Source organism: Lissotriton helveticus, chromosome 12 (assembly GCF_964261635.1).
Source record: "Lissotriton helveticus chromosome 12, aLisHel1.1, whole genome shotgun sequence".
Lineage (NCBI taxonomy): Eukaryota > Metazoa > Chordata > Amphibia > Caudata > Salamandridae > Lissotriton > Lissotriton helveticus.
Genome location: NC_136073.1, coordinates 856,569,230 through 856,595,648, shown reverse-complemented (window position 1 = coordinate 856,595,648; position 26,419 = coordinate 856,569,230). Strand labels below are relative to the sequence as shown.

General features: G+C 43.6%; 1 protein-coding gene across 3 annotated transcripts in view; it reads right to left on the bottom strand.

Annotated features, from left to right (window-relative positions):
• The window catches only part of KDM4B (lysine demethylase 4B), a 374,991-nt gene extending 365,174 nt beyond the window's left edge, over positions 1 to 9,817 (bottom strand). Inside the window, exon 1 of one of the 3 annotated variants that reach the window (XM_078669809.1) lies at positions 9,682 to 9,817. The gene's annotated coding sequence lies outside the window, so the exon portion shown is untranslated. Of the gene's footprint in view, positions 1 to 9,522 lie in introns of all 3 variants that reach the window. The other 2 variants (XM_078669810.1, XM_078669808.1) reach the window with 2 other exon arrangements.
• Between the last annotated feature and the right edge of the window lie 16,602 nt (positions 9,818 to 26,419).

Below are 26,419 nucleotides of genomic sequence, written 5' to 3'. Positions count from 1 at the left end.
GTGTGCCTCCTATAGGCCGATTGCCCTCTTGAATCTGGATGCGAAACTTTACTCCTCTATCGTTGCTCAACGATCTGATGCCGGCACTCATACACCCGGACCAATCAGGGTTCATTAAGGGGTGACAGACCCACGACAACACGAGGCGGGTGATACATTTGATTGAAAAGGCAAATAAGTTCAAAATCCCGGCAGTTCTGGTGGGGCTTGATGCCGAGAAGGCGTTCGATAGGGTGGACTGGGGTTTTTTATTCCAGACGTTGGCCGCCTTTGGCTTCTCCTCTAAATTTTTGACAAGGATTCGGGCGAACTACCTCTCCTCCAGGTCCAGAGTGGCGGTGAATGGGCACTTGTCTTCCTTCTTTGAACACTCACGGGGCACTAGGCAGGGATGTCCCCCATCGCCTCTGCTTTTTGCCCTAAGCATAGAACTGTTAGCACTGGCGGTGAGAGGTAACCCAGACATCCGCGGCCTACACTTCACTGGGGAGTCACATAAGATCACTCTCTTTGCGGATGATGTCCTCCTCTCCCTCTCTGATCCGGCCCACTCCCTTCCACGCGTGCAAGCGGACCTGGAGCACTTTGAAGCGGTGGCGGGGTTCAAAATCAACTATGACAAATCCTACGTCCTTAACCTCACACTCCCCTAGTCTGAAGTACTCCATCTCAAGTCGCTCACAACCCTTCTGTGGGCCGACTCCTCTATTCAGTACCTGGGGATCCACTTGACCCCCACACGTTGGGGAAACTTTACTCTGCCAACTTACCTCCGCTCTTAGCTAAGATTCAGGCCGACCTGGCCGGATGGAAACCAATGTTTATATCAAGGCTGGGGAGGATCCATGCAGTTAAAATGTCCCTTCTTCCCAAACTATTGTACTTGTTCCAGGCCCTGCCCATTGACCCCGACGTGAAATTTTTCCGGCAAATAAAATCTATGATGTTACGCTTTATATGGCAAGGGGGTCGAGCACGCTTCTCCTTCACCATCCTGCGCAGGCCAAAGGGTGAGGGAGGCGTAGGGCTACCTGATCTTCATGTGTATTATAAAGCGGCACAACTCAGAGTACTAGTGGAGTGGTCACAACAGGAGTCAGAAAAACACTGGTTACACATGGATCGGAGCGTTACAGGGAGGACGATCTGGTATTTGGTTTGGAAACCCAAGAGCGACAGGCCTAAAAATGCTTATATCAGTACCCCCACTGGCACCAACTTGAAGGTTTGGGATTCAGTCTCCAAGGATGACAGGTGGACTACCTTCCCCTCCCCCTTTACGCCCATACACTTAAACCCCGCCTTCCCCCCCAGCGTTGACTGAAGGCCCCTTTGAGGCTTGGAAAGAGGGAGGTTGTCTGGCACTAACACACCTATTCCATAACTCTGACCCGCTCACCTTTGACAGCTGTAGGAGGGACTACGGGGTTCAGGAGACTGAACGATACCACCACGCTCAATTACTTCACTGGGCGCTGTCCTCTCAGGTGAGAGATGCAGCTACACGGCCCCTCACGAAGTTCGAAGCCTTCCTGACCAAGACTTCCTCCATAAAGGGTGCCATCACTTTTAGATATGGGTTCCTACTTTCCACTGCAATTTTCCCAAGGCCTCGCTACATGTCCATGTGGGAGGGGACCCTCAACAGGACATTTCTGACGCAGAGTGGACACACTTATGGTCAGACATAGCCAAGTTTAATCACTCCGTGGAACTTAGGGAGGCGCACATGAAAACCATGAAGGATTGGTACCTACACCCCGCCAAGCTGCGACTGATATTTCCTGGCACTTCCGATAGATGTTGGAGGGGATGTGGGCTTTTAGGGGACTTTCAGCATATTTGGTGGGACTGCCCCACTATCCGTCCGTTCTGGGAGGAAATTCTTGCCCAAATTAAGGATATGTTGGGATACCCCCATTCCCACCTCAATGGCCTCTACCTTACTAGGTCTCCGTGATCCTTGTCTCGAACATCAGACTAAGGCAGACAAGCGGATTATGTGACTTAGCATCGGGGCGGCCAAGCTCACCCTGGCCGCGGCATGGAAAAGGAAGGAGGCACCAGCCACCTCCCTTTGGCATTCGCGACTGTGGAGACTGTTGAGTTTGGAGAAGATGGCTGACATCTTTATGGATGATTTTAAGAACTTTGAATTTCGCTGGGGCCCACTGGTCGCTTTCCTCTCCAGGGGTCTTCCGCCCGCAGTGTGTCCTGCTAGCGTTAGAGCCCTCCACCTATTTCAACTGTGAGCTCTAGACACTACACGTCTTGGACCTTTGTAAGTTGCTACCACCACTGGGGAGGGGGGACGGAGGGAGTTTTATTGTGTTCTGTTGTCAGTGTGACTTACCTCATATTGTTCCTCTATGACATTGCCAGCCAAGGAACTAGCTCGCGGAAGGTTTCCGATTGTTTCAGCGTAGGGTGGCAGTTGTCAGTCCTTACCTGGGGAACATAGGTTATCAGCCGAGCCACTATGAGGTTTTTTGCCCTGAACTTTCAACGATCTCCCACTTAAATTGCAAGCCGTTTGGTATTCCCCTTAAATGTCGGGAACTGCACCTTCCAGAGAACTACTCTGTATGTTAGGAGTCTGACCAAAGGGAGCTTTATCCGGCTTAATATACTACGCTTGGGTGGTGTTTCAATGCCAGTGTGGAAAGATGTGCGGGATTGTCGCATTTTTTTTTGGGTGGTTTAAAATGTCAATTAAACATACCTTTGAGAGAAAAAAAATTGGGGGGGGGGGGAGAATTGGGAAATCAAGGAGCCCGATATTTTAAGTTGACCACAAGTATATAACGTTTTGATCGAAAATCTGACTACACAGGGGACAGAATCCCTTTCAACTTCACTGTGACATGAAGAACGAAGGCAGACCTTAAGGTCATTCATATTATTTAACTCGCAGATTTGGGAGTTTACAATAGCAAGAGAGGATTAACATCATAAATGTATTATAAAAAGTCTACTTTAGATTATTATGGGCACTACATGTTAAAGAAATACAAGAACATAAAGGAGTATGTTAAATCACAAAGTGGGAAAAAGAGGTAAGTACTCATAACAAGATTTTTACAATCTTGGTTTTATGGATACAATCTTAAACCCCATCAATGGTAAATTGAGATTTTTTTCTGTGTCACTGAAGAATAGAGATATGCTCGACATTGGGTGAGCGTGGGATAAAGGAGCTGTTCTATAGTAGGGAACATTGATTCATGTAAGTGGGAAAGTAAGCAGGGGGTAACTAAAAAGGAAGCAGAGACAAAGAGGTTAGGTAGAAGGGCTGGGATACACAACACACCTACATGAAATTGGTAACCAAAGAGGAGAACTAGCACATAGTAAGTTATAACGGACAGCAAACTGAACAGGAACATTCATGTGTCTAAACTAACAGATAAAGGTTTAGTGGCACTGCATCAACTACAGATCTGTCAATTAAAAATGGAGGCTGGTTGTAATTTTGATATCAGCTCAAATGCTGCAGTATGGACACAGGTTTTTTTCACCTGAAATATTCATAGGGCTGGATAAGATTTATATTAGATGTATTCATGTTTCTTTTAGTCATAGGACAGGTTCCCCCCCAAAAACACCCACCCCAAATGGAGATTTTTGGTCTGAATTTGAGCCAAGCTTTTCTTTGTAATATCCATATTTTTTTTAATTACATGTATAGCTATGTTAAGACAGAAGATAACTACGAAAAACCTTGTATGCAAAGACTCCCATTGCAACATCGTAAATATTAAATTAATAATAAAACGCTTTAAGTTATCATTGATTATCAATTACCATCATTAAATTCTTAATCTACTATGAATAAGGTTCAAAGCAATAACCTCTTAAAAATTAAACAACAAAATGAAAAACACACCATTGTAATGATTTAAAACTATCATTTGGTTAGAAGATAAATGGGACACAAAGAGAAAAGGTTTTTTCACATACTCGCTTATATATTATATTCAAACTCTACACTGTGAGGGTGTGTGGTTACATTTTATACTTGCTTATAGTAGGTTGTCTGTTTTAGTCTAAGCACAGATATCTAGACTTCAGGACAAGTGATGGAGAAATGTTCCCCCCTCCAGAGCAGTTTTGTTCAGTTTAAGAAGCAACAATGTTCTGGTTTTATGATCAATCTGACAGAAGAATTGGCTGCGTTGTAAAAAGATTTAGACAGGTATTTATTTGTTTAACCACTTGGATGCTAAGCATCTTCTGGCACTTCAATGTAATTTCCATTGAAATGAATGGGCACTCCATGACGAGTTACCCTTGTCATTAGCATCCAAGTAGTATCTTAAATTGTAATGGCCATAGGCTTATTTTTGGTGATAGGTATGACATGACTGCTTTATTCCAAGTCTAAAAATATGAAGATATTCCTACTATCATTAGCCAAGTGTTGGGCGTGCAGTGGTGACATGAAACTCTTACAGTCAAGGGAGACTGTATACAAGCATCTACATCAAAGACAGACAATGGGTGCATGGATTATACACAAGGCAATGATTGTAGGAACACGAATGGTCAAATTCAACTCTGAATCGTCCATTTTTGAAAAAATAAATATCCAGAGAAGTAATTGAGCATGCCACGCAGTTGGGGCTAGCAATATTAAAGTTTGTGGGGAACAATGGCGCCAAACTCACCATACATGAGGCCCCCCCCCCCCATGCGGCCCTTCTTCCCTGGCATCCACAAGCAGGAATGGAAGGATTTCCTTCCTGTCCAGTTGAACACACATCCAATGAATCATGGAGCTACTCTCATCAGCATGACAGCAGCTCCAGTATTGGTGGGAATAGGCTAACCCAGCGCTCGTTTTGAGGCTGGAAGCCTGTGTCAGCGATTCCCCGGCTGTTTCGCAACCACTGGATTGCTGGGACCACAGTGCACATGCAGGGCTGGCTGTATTAAGCCAGCCTGCCAACCAGACTGCAGGGGCAGCTGTAATCCTGAAATTCCATGATTCAAACCCTCCCCTGTCCAAACTTGGGCGAGCTGGCGCCAAATGAAATGGCAAATTTTATTTGTGTGTGCCTGCTGCGCTCTCAGCAGGCGAGGCGACACTCCTCCGCTCTTGAGAAGAGCTGCCCCCCATGTAAGAGCATTCGTTTTTCATACTATGGATTAATATGCAGTGATAACTAACTACTGGTGAATGGTTATACATGCAGAGGCAGACAATGCTCATCAGACCATCATTTAGACTAAGGCAACGAGAAATTTTAAACTTTCAGACACAGGCTAAAAAGTAGACGGGTGACTTTGTTATCCGTCTGCATAGGTTAAAAGAAAAGGATGCAATCTTAGATAATCATGCAGGTTTGAAAAGTGCAAGAGCAATGTCATTATCTACTGGAAAAGAGCTCTAGTGTAGAGACAACTTAGTTATCAACCAGACAGGAGTTCAACATAAAGGATCGCTTACATCAAATGAACATGGGGTATAGGCAGGGCTACTGCAATTGTGTCAATAGAGAACCAAGGTATGGGGCAGTGTTTACTACATGAGGCATCTAAAAAGTAAAATTATGCTGCAAATGTAGTATATTATGTGAGATTTTTTCATTTTATTAGTAACACGTTTGGACAAACTTTTCACCACATAAGTATTAGTTTAACTGTTTAATACAGAAATCAGAAACTAAAAAGGTGGCCAGTTAATATTTGAAAAAGACCCATTACAGTGCAACACCACATGTACCCTTTTAAAAGTAATGTGTGAGCCATTTGAGTTCCAAACAAAATTATACAACAGTAGTTCTTCAATTCAACTTTATTTGGTTCAGAAACCATAAAAGTTATCTTCACATGTTAATTACATAAAATCACATCTTGTCACAAATGGGACATTTCACGACATTCCATAAAGAAAGTGAATAGATAATACTACAAACTCCATGTATCAATATGCGTAAGCAGTAAATTAATTATCTGGCAACATGATTGCACCGCCCGTACCGAAAAACTGAATTTAAAAACAACCTCGACCCCTGTCGACAGTTAATATTCAATCAAGACAGGCCCTGGATTTTACCACAGATTTCAAATACCCAAGAACAAAAGAAATACACTCCTCCTTCAATAATTGTAAAAACAGGAGGGCTGGATGAGCCTGTTTAAACTCCATCCTATTCAATATCGGCACAATAAAAAACTTCCTAGAGACCATGTAAAAGCTACAGAATAAAACAGTGTATCAAATTCTGTGGAGACTCTCTGTCGCAGCCACAGGGTGCTAACACTTGCCCTCTACTACTCCCCACAGGTACGGCGAGTAGGAGGTGAAAAATGTCCAATCGGAACCTTGACAGTAAAAAACGTTTGTGGGTGCTAAAAGGTCCCAGGAGGTAAGGCTTGATTGATAATGTAGTCTTTAACATTATAAATTTACACACGCTGAGTTTACACAGTTCCAGCTCTTCTCTTTCCAGTCTCCTGAGGTTATCGAGGACTCCTTTATCGTCCCCACATCCTGTTTGGTTATTAAAACAGGATCGGTATACAGTTCACCTCGGCCCAGCCTTTCAAAATGATTCTTAATGTATTTGAGCCAAAGGGATGCATGCAGAGCGAGCGGTCGAGAGTCATACACTCCTTTAAAATCATGTGACTCAGGGTCGGATCCTTGTTCAACCAGGTTTTTAACCAGAACGTTAGGGGCGGAGGGCCAGTGTATCATTTAAGAAAGGCACCCCAAGTTTATTGTGTACCACCATATTCAGTGTGCCACGAGGGACACCCAATAGATGTTTCAGAAAACTGTTTTCAACTACCTGGATGTCATCTAAGGGGATATGCCCCCAGATTAAGCTTCAATAGGAGGCAATAGCAACACTCTTTGCCTGGTAGATCTTTAACAGGGCTGCGATGGGTCTCTTTACTAACTTGGATGTGAAACTCAAGATAGCTGCTTTCACCCGCATCAGATCCCCCTTCTTTCTTTCTTTGAGTGGACCCCACTTTACACGTGTATCCAAAACACCCAAGTATGAAAAGACTTCAGTTCACGGCACCTTTGCCCGACCAACCCTGATTTGAAACTGTTTTTTCGAGTCCCCACTTGCATGATGTAAGATTTAGAGTGGTTAATAGATAAATTCTGATCCGCCATAAAGGTGGAAAAGGCATCAAGTAGTGTTTGTAGCCCCCCGCGGTCCTCGAGATAAGGACTGCGTCGTCCGTGTAAAGTAATACAGGGAGGCTGCGTCTGCCTACATATGGATAATCCACCCCTGTGGACAGAAGAACTTTGTCTAGATCATTAATATATAAATTGAACAAAAAGGGGGCCATAATGCAACCTTGACAAACGCCTCTTTTAAAGTCAAAGTCACGAAACACACGCAGATCTTGTGAAAACCTGACATTGCTTTGGTTGCGCAGTGGAAATCCTCTAGAAAGTGAACAATGTTACCATCTACTCCTATATCTCTCATGGACTGCCACAATTTGGACCTGTTCACACGATCAAATGCGGAGGTTAAGTCCATGAAAGCTAGGTAGATGGTACAACAGTAAATTATGAGGCAAGAGTAGTAAATCTACAATTATGCCCGAAACACCTCAAAATCACAGTTCCAGTAGCCCTGGTTTTAGGCCCAAGGCCACTTGTGAGCAAAAACATGTGGATTGTGGTAAAGAAGCTAACTCTGAGTCCATCAGTAAGGACTCAAAGTCAGGTGTTTTAGGAGATGACAGCCAAGAGTTAGATGTACATAGGCAAACTTGTTATCCACTGGAAAATAATAGAAGTTATAGAAGTACCTATCATCCATCCTACAATAATTACAGATGCAGACGCATTACCTATCACACATTAAATTTCAGGTAAAGTTCTAACATTAATCTGCAAAGGTTTAATAGCATTGGCGGCATATTTATTAAATAAACTGAAGTTTAAAACAACTTCTCACTGAAGTGAATTCATACAAAAAAATAACTGAAGACTGGGGAAGCTATTTTCAAGCCATCATATTCCCAGGGTAAGTTCAGATTTGGAGCTATAACCCATTACTAGAACAATAATAACAGGGATATAATACATCAGCAAGGGTCATAATTATAGTCCGGCCCTTAATTAGTATTATATGCATTTATACAAAATATCCCATAGGCACTGGGTTGCAACGCCAGATATAGGCAGGGAAATTGGAATTAAGTGGTTCTGCTACATTTTCCACAATTTAAGATTTTCTGCATTTGTCACAAAATCCATCATGTGCTGCACAATCTGCAGATGCTACCAAAATGTGTTTTTTCCAGCTGAAACGATTCAAAAGTTACTAAATGCATGGAAACGTGCCCCTGTACAGTGGAGACCCGTACATGGGTTGACTGGTCATCTTTCAGTTTTTTGCTGTATTTGGGTCTTAAACTGGTACTATGACCTCTTTATCCCGACAGTGTTACCGTGCGTAAATATAACAAAATGATGAAATTGTACTATCACAAAACGTGCCCCATTATGCCCCGAAATGTGTGTTTTCTTACAACCTAATTTACTCAAATACTGCCCCATAATTCCAGTTGCCCTCGTTACAGGTAGAGTGAAGGCGGACAAATAATGCATGAAATAATTAATGCAAGTGTAATTCTGTTAACACTCGCGCAAAAGCTACGGAAAACAACCCACTTGGAAATTCAATGGTCTACTAACTTACCAGAAAAAAACCTACAAACAACGGAGAGATGTCACTTAAATGCTCTAAAATGCTCCAAAAACAAGCAGCTCAGTGCGGTATCCCATAAAAAACATTTGGATCTGTAATTTCAGGTGGGTGAAACTAATTACCAAAGAGATGTGGGCGAGAGGGTCCCCAATACCCACCAAAAACAGCCGCAAGTGGACCAGGTGCCTTAGGGGCATTTAATACGTGCCAAAACAAGCACGGGGTTTCACTTTCGGTTTAATTTAAAGGGACGTTTCCTAGAAAGGATCCAGCGGGCGTAATAAATCAAACAGACACATCACTAAGGTGTGTGTGTGTGTGTGTTTATGTGGAGAGGTATGTGCATGCGCCTCAAAGCCTGCGTTCGAAGCGCTTTAGTAACATAGCCCCTACTCGGTTTGGGGCTATAATTCTAGGTTTTTGGAGAAAGGAGGAGGCTAATAATTACCGGACGGAAAATTGAGGGTTGGGGTATTTAAAATTAAACCTTCTTCCTCTCCACGGGTCACGACGAAAACAAAAGACAAACTGACATTTTTAATTGGTGAGGAAAAAAATGTTTTTTTTTCTCCCCATTGAATGGTTGTTGCGGGTTAATTCCCCGAATTCTTCCATGGAGGCGCACGCCTCCCGCCGCGCCCCGCACCCACCCCCAGGTCCCGTCTCGGTCTCACCGGCGCCCCTTCCTCACACATCCCCCCCCCGCGTACGTCCACACTTCCCCTCCGCCCCCGCGGAGCCCGTTTCTCCTCTCCCACCACCCTCTTTGACTACTAGCAAACGACGGGGGCCGCCCAGGTGACCTCCGCTTCGCACCGGTCTCCCCTACCTCGTATCCCCCGCCGAGTCTCGGCTCTTCTAAGGCTTCCTCCGCCGCTAGTATTTTTACGCTCCGGCCTCCGCCGCAACGATTATCGCCCAATAACCAACACAGGTTCCACAGAACGGCCGCCCACTCCACGAGCCTATTGGCCAGAGTAATTCATACCTGCGCTCGGATTGGAAAACTACAGCTGACTGGCAGCTACCCCACCCAGTTGCCACCGGTGGTCAACAATGTCGATAAGCGCCATTGGCAGAGCGATATTGTCGTTCTTGCCTACACGATTAGTGACGGATTTTTCCAGCAAATGCGATATTGAACAGTCTCATTGGTCTATGGTAAAGGGGAGAGTTACATTCCAACCAATCACTAGAATGGAACAACTTGAATGACGCTTCAGCTTCCCCAACAGAAGGCAGTTTTCCTTTACTTCCTTGCCCCTGCCGCGCAGCTACTGGCTGAGCGACCCCAGACTAAGGCCGTCCTTTCGACGAGATTGGTTCAACGAGATACGTCATTCTTGTTCTAGGGCTCAGCTGTGTAGAAGTGACTACGTGAGGCCTAGCACAGATGCCAAATCTGAGACGATCCTCTGTGACGTAACGCGGATGAGCGGGGGTTCCCCCCCTCCTTCTTTTAGTACCCTGAGACTATGGTCATAAAAGAGGCACGCTAAGGACGAGGCGGCTCCTATCAGTAATTACGGCTGCCATTTTGTAATGAGCTTACTGTCTGATCACAATGTAAACACACCTCACTCAATCTTTAAGTGGGAAAGAATACGTAGCTATCAAAATTAAGTGGACAAAATGTAGTCATAAAAAAGCGCGAGTAACATATTTCACCCATTAAAGTACAACAATGCAAATCTGTGTATTTTTATTTTTCCTTATTTTCCATTCGGAATAATTATTCAAAGCAAACCATAACTGGTTAAAATGAAAAAAGTGAACCATAGGTGATTTTATGGTACAGAAACAACCATTGCCAGCAGGCATACTTGAAAACCGTGACCTTTCAAGATGGCGGCTTACACTGACCGGCCACAAAATGGAGGCAAGAGTCAGTGCTGGCTCAGGAGCAGGTGTGGGGTGTCTGAGACACAACACAAGCTGGCGGCTCAGGACTAACAATAGCCGCAATTACTCCAGCCCCGCCCCAGGCTGGATAACCTTGCATTTGAAATGAAAACTAGTATTAAGGTTTGGTAGAGGTTCATGGTAGTTCATTGTGCACAGGGCAGTTCCAAGGACACAAAAAATTCGTGCCTAATATAGAATATATATTTATTTAATATGATCGGGAGTTAAACAGCTGTATTTGGGAAGGCAGCTCCGCCCTAACCTGCTTTTCAAATGCCGCCTAGAATTGTCACCTGGGTAGGACATCATTACCACCACATTATTTTTGTCCTGTGCCTTGAATCTCCCATAAAATGGTCACCCCAATTGACACCACTTTGGTACATAGATCAACAGGGTACTCAATAGAGCCCCTTATATATGATCACTCTCCAGATGCCTTTACTACAGGTTACAAATATAATTTCCGCTCTGACAAGACAAACGTGCATAATCGAACAATATGTGCAAGAGCACAAGTACAACTACAAATGGCATGAATCACACAATTGTTAGTTCAACCTCTGTCTGCCACCATGTTCCAGATCTCTTGCTGTCGTTCGTTTCGATAACATTTTCCATTCATTTTCTAGTGAATAAGGTTTTATGATTTTACTCATGTCTGCATGTAAATTAATAGTTTTTTTTTTTTTTGAAGGAACGTGATTTCAACTTTTAAGAAAAATACATTAGAAATGTAAAAGTTTGACAGCAGACAACTCTAGCAAAGAAAGCCTGTTTTTCTCAATTTCCCAAGTGTAAAATGTCGTTGAAAACACATCCTGTTAGATTAGCTTTCCAACCTATTCTTCATAAATCAACTAATAACAACTGGATGTATTACTACACACCTTCCAATTCCTGATATAAATTCAAGTGGACCATTACCAATGATTTAGATTGGATTGATTGTGGAATACAGGTTTTTGGGGACCTACTGAAATGTTATTGGGAGAATTCTGATTGTTTCAGTCACATCTGAAACCGGTAATGGTGTATTTTGTCTGTAGTTGGTATTTTTTTCAACCTGTTAAGATGTTTATATTTTCCTCTGGGCATTTATATGCCAACTCTGTGATCCTGGAGAAACCATTTGTAGGTTATCATCTGGAATTTTCACACAAATATCATACATTTCACATTTTATTCCCAGAAGACCAGCCATACTCTGATATTCGCCCTCGTTGCCTTTAAACTTTTCATTGAAGATTTAACCTGCTTCGCTCACGATCATTCTTTAGAAATAGGAACAATAGCTACACATAGAAGACAATTGCAGTTTAAACTCTTCATACCACAAGTACACATTATTTACAGTAAGATAATGTTGGTTCTCTGTGCACACTTGAAATAATCTGCAATTTATCTGGTATAGTATGTTCATTTAGTGCTGCTCCATTTGTTGCACTGCGTCAGTGTGCCAAAAGTATTACAAAAGTGGTCAGCTCAGGCATGCCATTCCCCGGTGAATGTGCAACCCTCCAGGTTGCCAGTAAAAAAAAGTGTGCACATTCACCGGGTCATGGCATGCTCGCCCTGACCACTTTTGTACACATTATTTACACTCATTTGTAATTCACAAAAAGGTACGGTTGGAACCAGAGACTCAGATTTCAGTGAACTACATTTGGGAGCATGAACCGTGAGAAGTCCTTTTTTTTTTTTTTTTTTTTTTTTGACAGCACAACTATTTGTATCTTGATTTTTTTTTTTATAAACTGGCTATCTCTCAACAGAGTGAGTGATTGTGGGCACTTGGACACAGTTGTGAATTTATCATTTTCTCCCAGGACTTTTTCACCTCTACCCAAAAGCCTAGAATGAGCTTGCTCAGTTACCTGTTGGATCCAAAATTACCTCTGCTACCTTTGAACTGCAGCTCTCCTTTCCATCTTTCGTCTCTTTATGCTACTGTACTGCACTCTAAAGTCTCATCCATCACTACCTGTGGTTTTCGGTCTTCGCTTTATTATGAATCGTCTGGGAACATGCTACATCACAAACAGGCAATCACTAAGCCAATGCAAGCCTTCCATCTATGATGACATCACACAAGCAAACATTCTCGCTGCCATTGTATGGGACTAGAGATAGATTAAGTATTTAGATGTATATTTTCCCTTGAGTGTAGGAATAACTCAAATAATTTAAAGATAAGCTTGTAGACTGTTGCTGTCTGCTTAGAAAGAAACCATTAATACTTGTATTTGTGTATTGATTTTATATTTGAAACAATTTTTATGCACTAAAAATAAACAGTTAAAAGTGAGTTATGTCTCTGGCTCAAACACTTACAGTCACCAGTTATAGTTTCTAAAGCGCTCAATGCATTCCGAAACTTGCACCAACAGCCATGCCGAAAACACTAATGTGCAAGAGGTTCAATAAAAAGGAAAAGAGCAAGTGAGAACAATATGACATGTTGCAATTTATATGTGATTTGTGAGGTTTCACAAAATGGCAGAAATTCTCTTCTTAAAATGGCCTGAAACATGAATGCAGTCTCCTTATGACTCGCAACGCTCGCATATTGCTGTATTTTTGTCTTGAACAGTACTCACTTTTACAATACCTCTAGGGTACCCCTGTACTCACCTTGGTTCAAACATCACTAAAGGTGGCCCTCCCATTTCTGTGCCGTTTTACTTTCCATGGTGTGAAACTGGTGAGTCACCTCCAACTTGCAAGTTTCAAGATGGCTGGGGGAAAGTTCCAGCACGATCCTCTGGCCAATCTTATTTCTCTTAAAAATTGAAACGCCATTGACAGGAGTTGTACGTTATGACTAGGCCAAGGTATACAAAAGTGTTAACCCTTTAAGGCCCTTTCTGCAACTTTTTAAACACTAATATCTCAACAACTATTATTCAGATTCATACCAAACAAAGGGAAGAAGATTTTCTAAGTATCATTCTACCTTTATGCCAAGTTTGGTGTAAAGATGGTCAGAGTTCAAGCTGCAGATGATAGCAATTTTTCCTATGATAGCTAAAATGAAAAAGCATTCCTTTTCACCCCTTTAATTTTTATTCCCTTTTAATCAATCTTTATGCATGCCAAACCTTCAATAACTAAGCTAATGAATTGCCAAATTTCACACAAATCCATCCAAGGGGTGCAAAAGTTAAGCAAACCAAAATTCAATTTTCAGTGGAAAGCGAGACTCCATCATAAGGGCATGAACATTTTGATATACATCAATAAGGATTTTACCCCTTGGTTTCCATCAAGTTTTTTTGTTTACATGATCTCAAGCCTAGTTCAACTCTCATTACATTTTAGCTTGAGGTAAATAGAGGTTTTCCAAGAATGTAGGACACAAGGACATCTAAAGACAGGAGAGTTCCAAATATGGGTTGAGTATTAATGGGGTTACCCAAAAAAACTAACCTGCCTGGGTCAGAATTACAGTACAATAAACAAATGGTCGCAATAGTAACAATCTTACGGAACATAAACAAATGACCAGTAATTTTTCAAATTCTTTTAATTTTCTTTTAAGGAAGTTGGTGCAGCCCGTACAACATAGCAAAGATTTCAAATATGATTCTTGAATCGAAAAATACAAAAGCATATCAGTACGTACATCATGCTACATAAATTATTGCTTAAAAAAATATGAATTGAAGAATTCATACACGTGTAAAAAGTCATTGTGTATCCAAATGTGATCGCAGATATTCACCCTCTTCCGTTCAATATGAACCCATTTTAAAGTAGTGATAGAGCGCACTTTTCTGCTCCTAACGAGTCTCGTGTACATTACTCAATCTCAGTTGCCGAATGTACTGTTGGTTTTCAGCGGAGGGGGGGGATCATATCTGATCCTTAAAGGTATTGCGAAAGCCATTTGGTTCTTCTAAAACGATGGAGTGATGATTTCAAACCATAAATGTTTGTTGTTAAAGTATAGAATTTTACTTAAAAGGGACCTAGATGGTGCTTCACACAGTACCAAGGCCATTTCACCCCCTCACCCACTCATCCTCACACACCCTCACTCACCCTCACACCTTCAACCCCCATCACAACCCTCTCACCCTCACTCACCCTCACCCCCCTCCCCCTCAACCCCTCACCCTGACACACCCTGTCACCCCCCGTCACCCTCACACACCCTCACCACCCTCACCCCCTCACCCACCTTCACACCCCCTCACACACCCACTCACCCTCACACACCCTTACCCTCACCCCCTCACCCACCCTCACACCATCACTCATCCTCACCCCCACCCCCCTCTCACCCTCACACCCTCACCCTCACACCCCCTCACACCCCCTCCCACCCCCTCACTCACCCTCACACACTCACTCACCCTCACACCCCTCACCCTACTCAGTGCTACAACACATGTGTGTAGGTGCAAATGCAATGTTCTTGGATTTTCGTCACAATAAAATACACTGAACATAATCTTCACAAAAGTTTAAGCTATTGCCATTATAAATTACAATAACTTTTATTTAAGTATTAATTATTTACAAAATTAAAAGCCATTGTTATTTGTAATATCAATACATCTAAGTAACGTAAATACAACACATTGCATTACAAATGTTATAGGTGTCACATTTGCGAAAATTAAAACTATTGACATTGTAACTGACAAAGCTATTAATTTTGCTATTTTCAAAACCAACACATAAATAAAAAGTGTCATTTACAATACCAATCGCTCAAGCTTTCCTAATGCGAGACCTATTGCATTTCCAATGCTTGTTTTACTGATTAATATTGTCTAATTACAATTGGATAATCTGGCTTTTAATATGCCCAAGTTACGTATCTATCAGTTAATTTCATGACCATCTGTTTAATTTACTACTGTAGGTGCAGTAAGATATTCAGTGTATCACCTTGGCTAGCACAGACAGCTGTCTGGTAACAGTCCATTGATTCTGAAGCGGGATCAAGGCTCAGAGCCAAAACACATTGAGTTTTTCAAAGTTAAATTCTACTCAGGACACAAGCAGGTTTAGATTTTGTATGTATGCACATCCTAACTGACATACCAAAGTCCTTTAGTCCTGATCTGAAATTAAGCACATAATTTATTTATTTTTATTTTGAAAGTTTTATATAGCGCGAACAAGATCTTTGCAGATATCAGAGCGCTTTACAAAGCCGGGAATATAACAAGAGAGTGAGTAGCAGGTCATTAGGTATAGCGAAATTAAACGTAATAAGTGAAATGGGTAGGTACGTGGGGGAGCAAAGTAGAACAGGTACATCAGTAATGCAAGTATTACAGATAAATGTGTGCATAGATAGTCAGGGAAGTCAATAATACAGGTGAGACACAGTCTTGGCATTCGAGCAAAATAATACAGATCAGTGTAAAGTCTTTACAGCAAAGTAGAACAGGTACATCATTAATGCAAGTATTACCGATAAATGTGTGCATAGATAATCAGGTAAGTCAATAATACAAGTGAGACACATAGTCGTAGAGTTCGAGCCAAATAATACAGATAGGTGTAGAGTCTTTACAGATCCACGTTAATAGGTTAGGTGTATTTGGCCATGAGAATAGCTTTTACTTCTTTCTTAAAAAGTGTGATGGAGGAGATGAGCCTGGTTTCAGGAGGAAGTGAGTTCCAGATCCTGGGTGCCATTCCTGAGAAAGAGCGTTTATAAGTTTTTTCCTTCCGGAATCTTTGGGGTTTTAGCAGAAGATTGTTTGTGCCTCTAGTGTTTCTAGAGCCGCCAGAGATTGACAGCTTCTGAGTGAGGTATCCAGGAGAGTTAAGGTGTACAGCCTTGTGTGTCATGCAGGCGATTTTCAGGTGTATTCTGGCTTCAAAAGGCAGCCAGTTCAAGGATTTCAAGTCTGGGGAGATATGCGAGTGTTTTTTTGACCCAGATGAGTCTCACTGCAGCGTTTAGAGAAGCTCTTAGGGGTGCAGTAGTGGTTAACGGGAGACCGCAGAGGGCGATGCTGCCGTATTCAATTCGCGAGATTACTAGTGCTTGTACTGCAGTTTGAAAGTCTTTGGCTGGTAGGAAGGGTTTGAGTTTCCTCAGGGTATTGATTTGGAAGTTCGCTCCATTAGTAGCCTTGCTGATATGATGCTGCATGTTGAGATTGGGGTCGAGAGTTATGCCTAGGGATTTTGCTGAATCCACTATGGTGGGTTGGACATTGAGTGCAGTTAGTTGTTTAAGCCAGGTTTGAGTGGTAGAGATCTTCGCGGGAGGTGAGATCAGAAGGAATTCTGTTTTCAGAGCATTGAGTTTGAGGTGATTATCAGCAAGCCAGGATTGGGTGCTTCTGATCGTTGAGTTCAGGAGTACAATGTCATTAGGGGATTGTAATTTGAGATATAGTTGGGTGTCATCTGCGTACATGTGAAAAAGTACATTGGATGCTTGTAGCAAGGTGGTGAGAGGTTCCATAACTAGGTTGAACAAGGTTGGTGATAGGGAGGATCCTTGGGGGACGCCTAACGAAACAGGTATTGGCGAGGACATCAGGTTGTTACTCTTGAATTTCTGCGACCTGTTATGTAAAAAGGAGGTGAACCACTTGAGCATAGTCCCAGATAGACCCATTCTTGTGTTCAAAAGATCGAGTAGATTCTCATGTTTGACAGTGTCGAATGCTGAAGAGAGATCAAGAAGGATGAGGAGGCAGGTATCGTTTTGATCTAGGATTTGAAAGGCGTCGTCAATTATGTGGGTCATCGCAGTTTCAGTACTGTGTCCAGCTCGGAAGCCTGATTGATGAGGGTTGAGATCAAACTGATCAATGTGTTTAGTCAGTTGTAGTTGTGCGCATTTTTCCAATAGTTTGGCGAGAGTGGGAATATTGGTAATGGGGCGGTAGTTGTTTAGGTCGGATGGGTCGGCAGTAGGTTTCTTTAGCAAAGGTGTGACTTGCCCAACTTTGAGGGAGTCAGGGATTGTTCCTTCTTGGAGCGAGCTGTTGATAATTTTAGTCCAGAGTGGAAAGAGCAATGGGGCGAAATCCTTGACAGCGTTAGCAGGGAGGGGATCCGTGAGGTGATTGGAAGGTTTCAAGGTGCTGAGCAGTTTGCCTATTTCTTCTTCGGAGTAGGTTTCAAAGGATGACCATGTTGCATTGTTTTTAGGTTCGGTGGGTGTTATGCAGTTGGGTGTGGTGTAGAGGCTTGCGTCAGTGCGGAGATCACTCTTTATGTTGTCAGTTTTTTGGGTAAAGAAAGCGGTGAAGTCTTCACAGGAGGGTGCTTCGCACAAGGTACTGAGAGGTTGGGGTTGTTCCTTGGCTTGAGTTCTGATTAGCTCAAACAGTTTTCTTGGACGGTTTTTTGCTTGGTCGAGCTGGAGGCTGAAGAAATTTGCTTTTGAGCGCTTTATTTTCCTGAAGTAGGCATTTCTCTTTTTCTTCAGGGTTTTCAGGTGCAGTGCAGAGGGAGCTGTTCTCCATGTGCGCTCTGCCATTCGCATGGCTCGTCTATCTTCATTGAGACTCCCGTAGTACCATGGATTGGAGATTTTAGCGGAGACTCTTTTTAGTTGCATGGGAGCAGCCTCATTAATTATTGAGGTCATGGCGTTGAGATAGTGGTCAGTTAAGGATTGGACGTCTGTAGCGCCCGTAGGAGGGAGCAGGAGGTCGCGGCTGTTCGGGGGTAGGGAGTATGGGTTTCGTTTTTCAGGTCTCTTTTCCAGACTTTAGGTCTGGAGGATTGAACCGTGTTGAGTTTGACTTTTTCATTGATGTGAAATGTGACAATATGATGGTCTGACCAGTCACAGGGTTGGATAGACTCAAGTTGAATAGCATCCTCTTTGGCGATGATAAGGTCGAGGATAGAACCTTTCTCGTGGGTCGGGCTGTTGCATAATTGTGTGAGGTCCAGGGCGTTGAGGAAGCTTTTAAGGCTATTTACCACCGCATCATTGTGATCATTCCAGTGGAGGTTGAAGTCACCAAGGTATATTTGGTTGAGCTGTCGTCCGGCGTTGGTTGAAATCATGTCCATGATTTGTTGGGCGAATGTGAGGTTGTCTCTGGGTGGGTGGTAAATGCCGTGTAGAGAGCATATCGGTTTGCCATCACTGATAATATCGAGGCAGATGTATTCATAGGAATTTGGGGAGGGTACGGAGACTTTCATAACAGAGAGGCTGTTCCTGTATATGCATGCGATTCAACCACCTATCTTGCCAGACCTGTCAAGCCTAATGATGTGGTAGTTGGGGGGAACCAGAATGTCCATTATAGGTGTGGAAGATTCGGTTAGCCAGGTTTCAGTCAAGATGATTATGTCAAGGTCCAATGTTAGGATGAGATCAGCGATGGCGGCGGAGTGTCTAGAAGCCGATCTGCAGTTTAGGAGAGTGCATTTGAGACGGGGTGTGTCAGGGGAGGTAGAGGGTACTAGAGAGAGGGGGACTTTTCTAAGGTTACTCGGGACGGAGATTCTGTTGCTTAGTGTGGGGGTCTAAGGGGATTTGAGTGTATCGTGGGAATGGGGAGGTGCGATGCGGTTGTGTTGTTTAGGGGAGCGGGGTCGTAGGAGCGGAGGAGGGTGAGTGTGTCGAGATCCGAAAGAGGTTTGCATATGCGACGGGGGCGGTTGTTGCGATTGTGGGCAGGGATCGCGGTCCAGAGTGGGCGGCAGGTGCGGTTGTTGCGATTGTGGGCATGGCTCGCTGTCCTGTGTGAGGGATGTAGCTTGGGCGCGTCATCAGGACGGGTGGAGAGCAAGTTGAGAGGGGGCGTGGTGGCGAGTCTAGGTGGTGTGATGTGTAGCTCTTTGATGGTGTGAATGTCTTCTTTGAGTTGGAGGAGGGAGGACATAATCTTGTCCAGCGTGGGATAGGTGTTAGTGCTGGGGGTGGAAGTCATGGGTGAGTGGCTGACCTGGAAGTTATCGTGGGGGTGGGGGGTGGGTTGGTGTTCATGCAGGGCTCCGTGGTGTAGGTGTACGGGTTGGTGTTAGGGAGGAGAGAGGGTATGGGGGCGATGGGAGTGGATGAAGTACGGAGGTGGTTGGTGGCGTAGAGGAGGGAATTCGTGGCAGGCGGAGAGAGCAGGGTGGAAGTGGAGTGTATGATGGTGGTGATGGGGGAGCCTGAAGGGTAGTGAGGGCTGAGAGTGGGGGGTGAAATGGGGTTGGGGATGGTCCTGGTGGCATGCTCTGCGTGGTTAGTTAGCGGACGGTAGTGGGGAATGAGGGGGGGGGGGGGACAAAGGGTGGGATTTGTCGTTATGCGTGTCGTTCTGGTGCTGATCTAGGTTGGAGGAGTTGTAGGTGGAAGTTGTGATGTCCGGGGAGGGGGGAATGGGAGTGGTATGTGTGGGGGTTCAAGGGTTGGTGTTAGAGGGGCGGCTAGTGTATGAGGGGGAGAGATTTGTGGCTGTGATTGAGAAATGTGGGGTGGTAACAGCAGGTGGGTGATTGACTCGGGTGCTGGGGGTAGAGGTGAGGTGCGTGTCGTTCTGATGCTGTGCCAAGTTAGAGGGGTTGTGGGAGGGGGCTGTGACGTCATGAGTGATAGTGCGGGAGGAGTTATGGGTGGAGGTCCGAGGCTTGGAGAGGTGCTCTTTGAACTTGGGGAACAGGTTGTCTAATAGTTCCAGGTTCTTGTCTGTGGATTGAATTAGGACAATCCCGTTATTGTAGATAGTAATGGTGGTTCTGCCAGGGAAGAGTTGGGATGGTGTGATGGAGAGAGTTAGGCCATGAGCGGTTTTCCTGGTGGTGGAGACGGTGAGTAGGGTGAGGAACGCTTTTCTCCATTGAGCTCTGCGTGAGGTGTGGAAGATGATATCAATGTTCAGGGCGCCATTGACCGGTGAAAAGTAGGTGTCGGCAAAGGGGGTTTCAGGGTGGGATCTCAGGAAGTTGTGTTTAAAGCGTTTAGCGGCTTTTCTGGTGAGAGTGGATGGGTAGTTGATTCTATATGTATGCTTGCCGATGAGATCCATGTTGGGATGGCTGTATAGGTGGGTATGGGAGGAAGAACGCTAAAAATACACATGTGCAAAAACAACTGTCACCCGTCGGTTACGTGGCACAAAGAGACACTAGCGAATGGCCAAAAATAGTCCAAAAATATAAGAGGTAGCAGTCAGTGCAGTCCAGGAATAAACCGTGCGTGGGTGCAGCTTACAAAAATGTACAGGATATATGAGGTAGCAATCAGTTAAATGGACTCAAAGTGGCACTAGTGAATGGCCAAAAATAACCAGAATGTAAGAGGTAGCATCGGTGTAATCCAGGAATAGAAAGTGAATGGGTGCAGCATACAAGAATGAACAAAATATAGGAGGTAGCAATCAGTGCGTAAAAGGGATAAAAGTGAGATGTGTGCAGCTTACAAAATATACAATATACAGATAGGAATAAAATACTAAAGATATACTGGAACCAATATAGGTGCAATAGACAAATAAAACACTAGTGAGCAACCGGTAAAATATGAGGTAGCGATCTGTGCACTACCGGTGAGGAAAAAAGTGAAATAGGTGCAAGTTACACAAAATGTATAAAATACAAGTAGAAGTATAATACTGCAATAAAAGTGCACAAGGTTATAGGGCGGGAAGCATAGAGAATAGAAAAGAGAAGTAAGTGATAACTATAGGTGTGAGTTAATGAGGGTGAATGGTCTAAGATGACCACCGAAGTGGTGAACTAGTCTAAGATGGCCACCAAAATCGAGAATATGAAGGCAGGAGTATAAGTCCTTTGTCTGTTGCTGAATTTAGCTAGTTCAGTTTCCCTTTCCATTAATGGGCAGGTCGGGTTAGTCCAGCTTCTATGTTGCTGCTTCCATATTGCTGTTTGGTGAGGAGGAGAGAGCCTTATCACAGTTTAGGTGACCCCTGACCGAGTTGGTATGCATCCTCATGGTCATCTGGGAGGCAGTGGTGCGATTTATTACCCAGTTTATAGCCCCCGCCATTTTAAACAAAAGAGACTCTGCCACGTCGACGAAAATACCCTTGTTAGGAGAAAACTATCACTTGATCAGTCCGGGTAGAGAGAGGGGGAAAAACCGGCATAAATGATCCGTAGAGTAAAACTAATGTGTACACACCTTTTAGTGATTCAGGCAGCCACTCGTAGCACCCCTGCCCAGGCTGCAACTCCGTGCCCGTCAACTCCCGGCTGCAGCAGGGGGGGCGCGGGGAATGGCCGCTGTCTCCCCTGGCTGAGAAGTCCGATCCAGCCAAGCTAATATCCCCTCCCTTCTCAGGTTATAATCTACTGGTGAAAAGTATATTAAACATTTGGATATGAATGACCTGCAACTTTCCAGCAAGGAAATGCAGACAGTTGTTGATGGTTAAGTAATTACCAAAATCAATTAATCACTTGACCTGAGTAACCAGGGTTAGCAACTTTGTAATTAAAAGCACTCAATCACGTTTAGCAAGGTAGTGGGGCGGGATATCGTGGTTCTTCACCAAGTTAAACAAGCATTGGCATAGCCAATAGGTCTCGCCTTTGGGCCATTATAAGTGTTTAGCCATGCAACAGTGGATGTTGCACCAAGAATATTGTGCTGCATAATGAAATACTTACAAGGTCCCAAAGGCGAGACCTATTGGATGTGCCAATGCTTGTTCTTTACTGTGGCTACGTATGGTAGTAGTCAGCAACTGCTGACACCAGTGCTTGATAGAGACAGCTGTGCCCTAGTAAAATGGCACTGTAGTCAGCCTAGTCTGTCTCTATTTTCTTATATTTTCATAAGTTAGCCTGGGACGCATGCAACACCCAACATGTTATACCGTTTACACAGGCAACAACAAAATGTACCCAGCTACATTCCTAATCATGTCACTGTTTCTAGGTTGCACAGGTTACTCTGAAATCGGCAACAAAGGCAAAGCTGGACTTGCGATAAACTGTAACTCACAGTGGCACACAACGGAAAATGCGGCAATGACATTTCACATATAAGCATATTTCAAACACTGAAATGTCACACAGGCGAATTGGAAACTAGGCGGCTATGGAAGAAAGAGTTTAGACAGGTAGAGGAAGGAGCGGGGAGGAAGATAGGGAAGAGGAGGAAGGGAGAGGGTAGATAGATGGAGGAGACAAGAGATAAGCGGAGACTGGAAATGGGGGAGGAGGCAAACGAGAGAAAAAGAAATGCAGAAAACGTGACAATGGGAGAGTTGAGACACGCGGATGCGGTGTAAAGGGAAAACATTTGCAAGGAGAGGTGGAATTTTTAACGGGCATCAGAAGCAAAAAAAAAAAAAGACGCTGCAAGGCAAAGAGAGAAAGGGACAGATAGAGAAAAGAAGAAACGGGTAAAGGGGGGAGAGGAGAAATGCAACACGGCGGGCAGGGGAGGGGGCTGAGCGGGGAGAGCGGCATGAGGGTGTGAAGCAGCAGGGGCCTGAGACGCGCCGCCTTTGATGTGGTAATGCGAGGCAGGCGGCTGGTGGCATTGTGCACGCGCTTTTTAGGGCTTGCGCAATGACCTAAAAAGCACATGCACTGCAACAAATCGCCAGTGAGGTAAACTCTCGATAAGCCCCCATGTATCTCGCTCCCGCTCAATGCGCATGGAGATAGGTCGCTCGACCTAAAAATGTGCAAGCATCATCGGGCTTCTTTTTGTGGTTTGCTTGCCTCCACGAGGAGGAAAACCACTGGTTATTACAGTAGTGATCAAGGAATAAGTGAAAGTGCTCAAGTGAAGCGGATTTTAAAAGCTTGTATATCCTAGACAGTTTTTTTTTTTTAATCAGTCAGGAATCAAGTAATAGTAAAAACAGCGTGGTGTGTGTGGACGAGTTACTTGTCCAACGCAAAGTTAGTGTCCAAAAAAATAGGTCGACATGTTTCAGCCCTCTATGTACACCCGGTTGGTCGTTGGGGCTTTCTTCAGGACCTCAAAAGAAAGTGGGGATAACATGTGTTACACAGGTACCTATTAAAACAATTCGGTTTCCATTATGTGTGGAGAGCAATTTGTTCTCCTAGTTTGATAGTACAGGCTTCAACAGGGGGCCGGCGGACACATTTTACCTGCTTGTTTTTGCATCAGTTGGCGGCAACTTGTGCTCGCTCTTCCCACGGCACCCAGGGATAAGTAATTAAAAATCTTATTTTAACTATATACAACCTCTACTAATTACATGCACCCTGATTTTATTTGCAGATGTGGGTTTGCACTAGGAAATTCATAATTAGGGGTGCCCCATCTCCAGACCTTACCCACTAAATAAACAGTGAGGTTTTGAGTTTTTCCTGCAGTGGGTTTCCTGGATGACAGGGAATGAGCTTTGCTGGCCAATCCAGTCATGTGGAAATTATATAGGATTGTCCCTGCAGTGGGTACTGAGAGGGATGCGGGACATGCAAACCGTAGCGTTACCAGTCTTTTTAGACCTTAAGCTACACCAGTGTGTACCACTAAACATTTGTAGGAGTCTCGACAGTGTTAACAGATGTGTGCCTTAAAAAGTGATAGCAACCTTTACATTGATTTCAAGGACTGGCTGCTTTCTGTAGTTAGGACGTCCTCAGGAAGCGGCTAGTCTGTTAATCTACCTCACCCTGTGTCCCATATCGAAAGTCTTCGTTTGAGAATGTGGGTCTCAATTCTCAAGGTATTTGGTCATTCCTTCCTCGTTTGGAAAGTTGCAGTTGAGGGATCTCAAACTAGAAGTTTATACTTTTTACTGGTTGGTTATAGGCTCTCCAATAAGGGCTGAAACGGGTAGAGCAGTTGATGCAACAGACCAGGTTCTTTTATCATAGAGCACAGTCCATGTGTCAGATGGTTTGAAGGGGTACAGAAAATTAAGTTGTTTCTAGTACACCATTTGGTGGCTCAGGGATATCCTCCAATCAAGGAGGGCATGCTCAGTTTTGTTAACGACAGCAGTCTATTGTTTAGGCAACATGTGGCAGCTTCTCTTTTAAACACACTAGGGGTTAGTTCCATTCACATTCTCTTTGCCAACCTTCAGATGATACAAAATTCCTTAGAGGATTAAAACTTGTTATCCCCTTTTTGTGAAGTAATACCGCTTGCTTTAATGGGAGCTGTTGAACGAACTAACTATATGATCCCATTACTTGCTGGCTATCAATGTTTGGATGAAGTTTAAGGCAGGTTCAAGAATATATCCATCCCTGATAAAGTCCTTTTGAAGGCAAGAAACGCATTGGCTGAAAATCTCTATGAAGGATAAAAAGTTTTGAAGACAACACTATGGCTCAGGCGTAGTAACAGACTGAATGGATCTTCCACCTTCACTGATTTACTTGCGTTATTTTGACAACAATATGATTTAATCACCAATGCTTCCTGATTTTTTGCAGCATTCCTCATGGTGGTTAAACTGGTTTCAGAAGTAGGTAGGGTTCATGAGCAGCAAGACCTTATTACGGTGAAGCTCTATCTTGTTGCTAGATTTTAGACTCACTTGTGAGGTCGAAGGAGGCCATTATCCTACATTAAACTTCTGTAACCACTAAGGTCGTAAAACATGCAAAATCCGGGGGGGGTGTTGGCAATTATACAGATATAAATCTGCCATAGATATTTGATCAAACCTGCCCAAATTTAAATAACCAGTGCTCTGTGTATATCCACACACACCATAATACATATGTATACATATCTATACCAGGTATAACCTGCAAACATAACAGTGAAAAGAGCACAATACTGTACAACAAAAAATTGAGGAAGAACCAAAAGAAAGTGAGCACATGCCCTCAATAAACGACATGGGTGACTAGGCATCAAGGCAATGGTAGCGGACCAAAGTATTCTAAGAAGGTGTGACTACCATAACTCTGAAAGAAAACCGGCAAACAAAGCTTTGCCGAGAGCAGACACTTAAGACCACACTTTGCCTAGTAGGTCAAGAAAAGCCACCCCTGGAAATCTCAAAACAAAGCATCCAGTTGGGATATTTGTCCACAAGATATAGAAGACAAATCAGAAATCGGACTATAAATCAAACTTGTGTATGTTAACTACACACGCAGAGCTAGCAGATCGAAGTATATGGGGACAAAAACTCTGAATATTCTTAAAGAAAAGAACCATAGAAGTGGATATTCTCTTAAGAGAAGAAATTCCCTCACAAAATACAGGACATGGGTGTAATAACTAAACCCATAAGGGTAAAATACCCCAGATAACTTCAGAAGCAATGTTCACAGAATCACCATGAAGAACATAGGTAAGCAACAGTACAAACCCCGCTCCACCCCCCCCCCCCCAAAAGTTAACCATTGTTAGTTTAATTAGTCCGAAGAACACAAAATAGGGACCATGACCCTACCATATGTAAAGACCCTAAAGAAGTGTGAATATCAAGGGAGTAGCCAATACATAGGCAAGGAACAGAACATTGCAGAGCTGGTATAACCATCATCAAGAACAGTAGCAGAACTTTAGCAAGAAAAACAAACACCTAAAGGAAAACTAGCTTGTGTTCCATAGAAATTTAGTGAAAAGGGCAACCTGACAAAAAATAAAATAGTGAAAAGGACAGATTAAATAAGCATGTCCTACCGGTAACCTCAGGCAGGCCAGAGACAGCAGGGAAGAGCCCAAAATCCACTGAAGTTTAAACTCTAGAGTAACCGACAAATACAAGCATGATCTTTGTATAGAAGCTTCCACCAAGGGTATAAACAAGGTCACTATACGAGAAACCAAAAGTCAAAAGTAATGCCTACCAGCATAAGCAATGCTTCTAAAGGAGCAGGCGACACATGTAGACTCCCTAACCAGAAGAAAATACATTAAGTACATGACTGAGCATGAAGCCCATCAGAAGAAAAAGGGAAAGAAA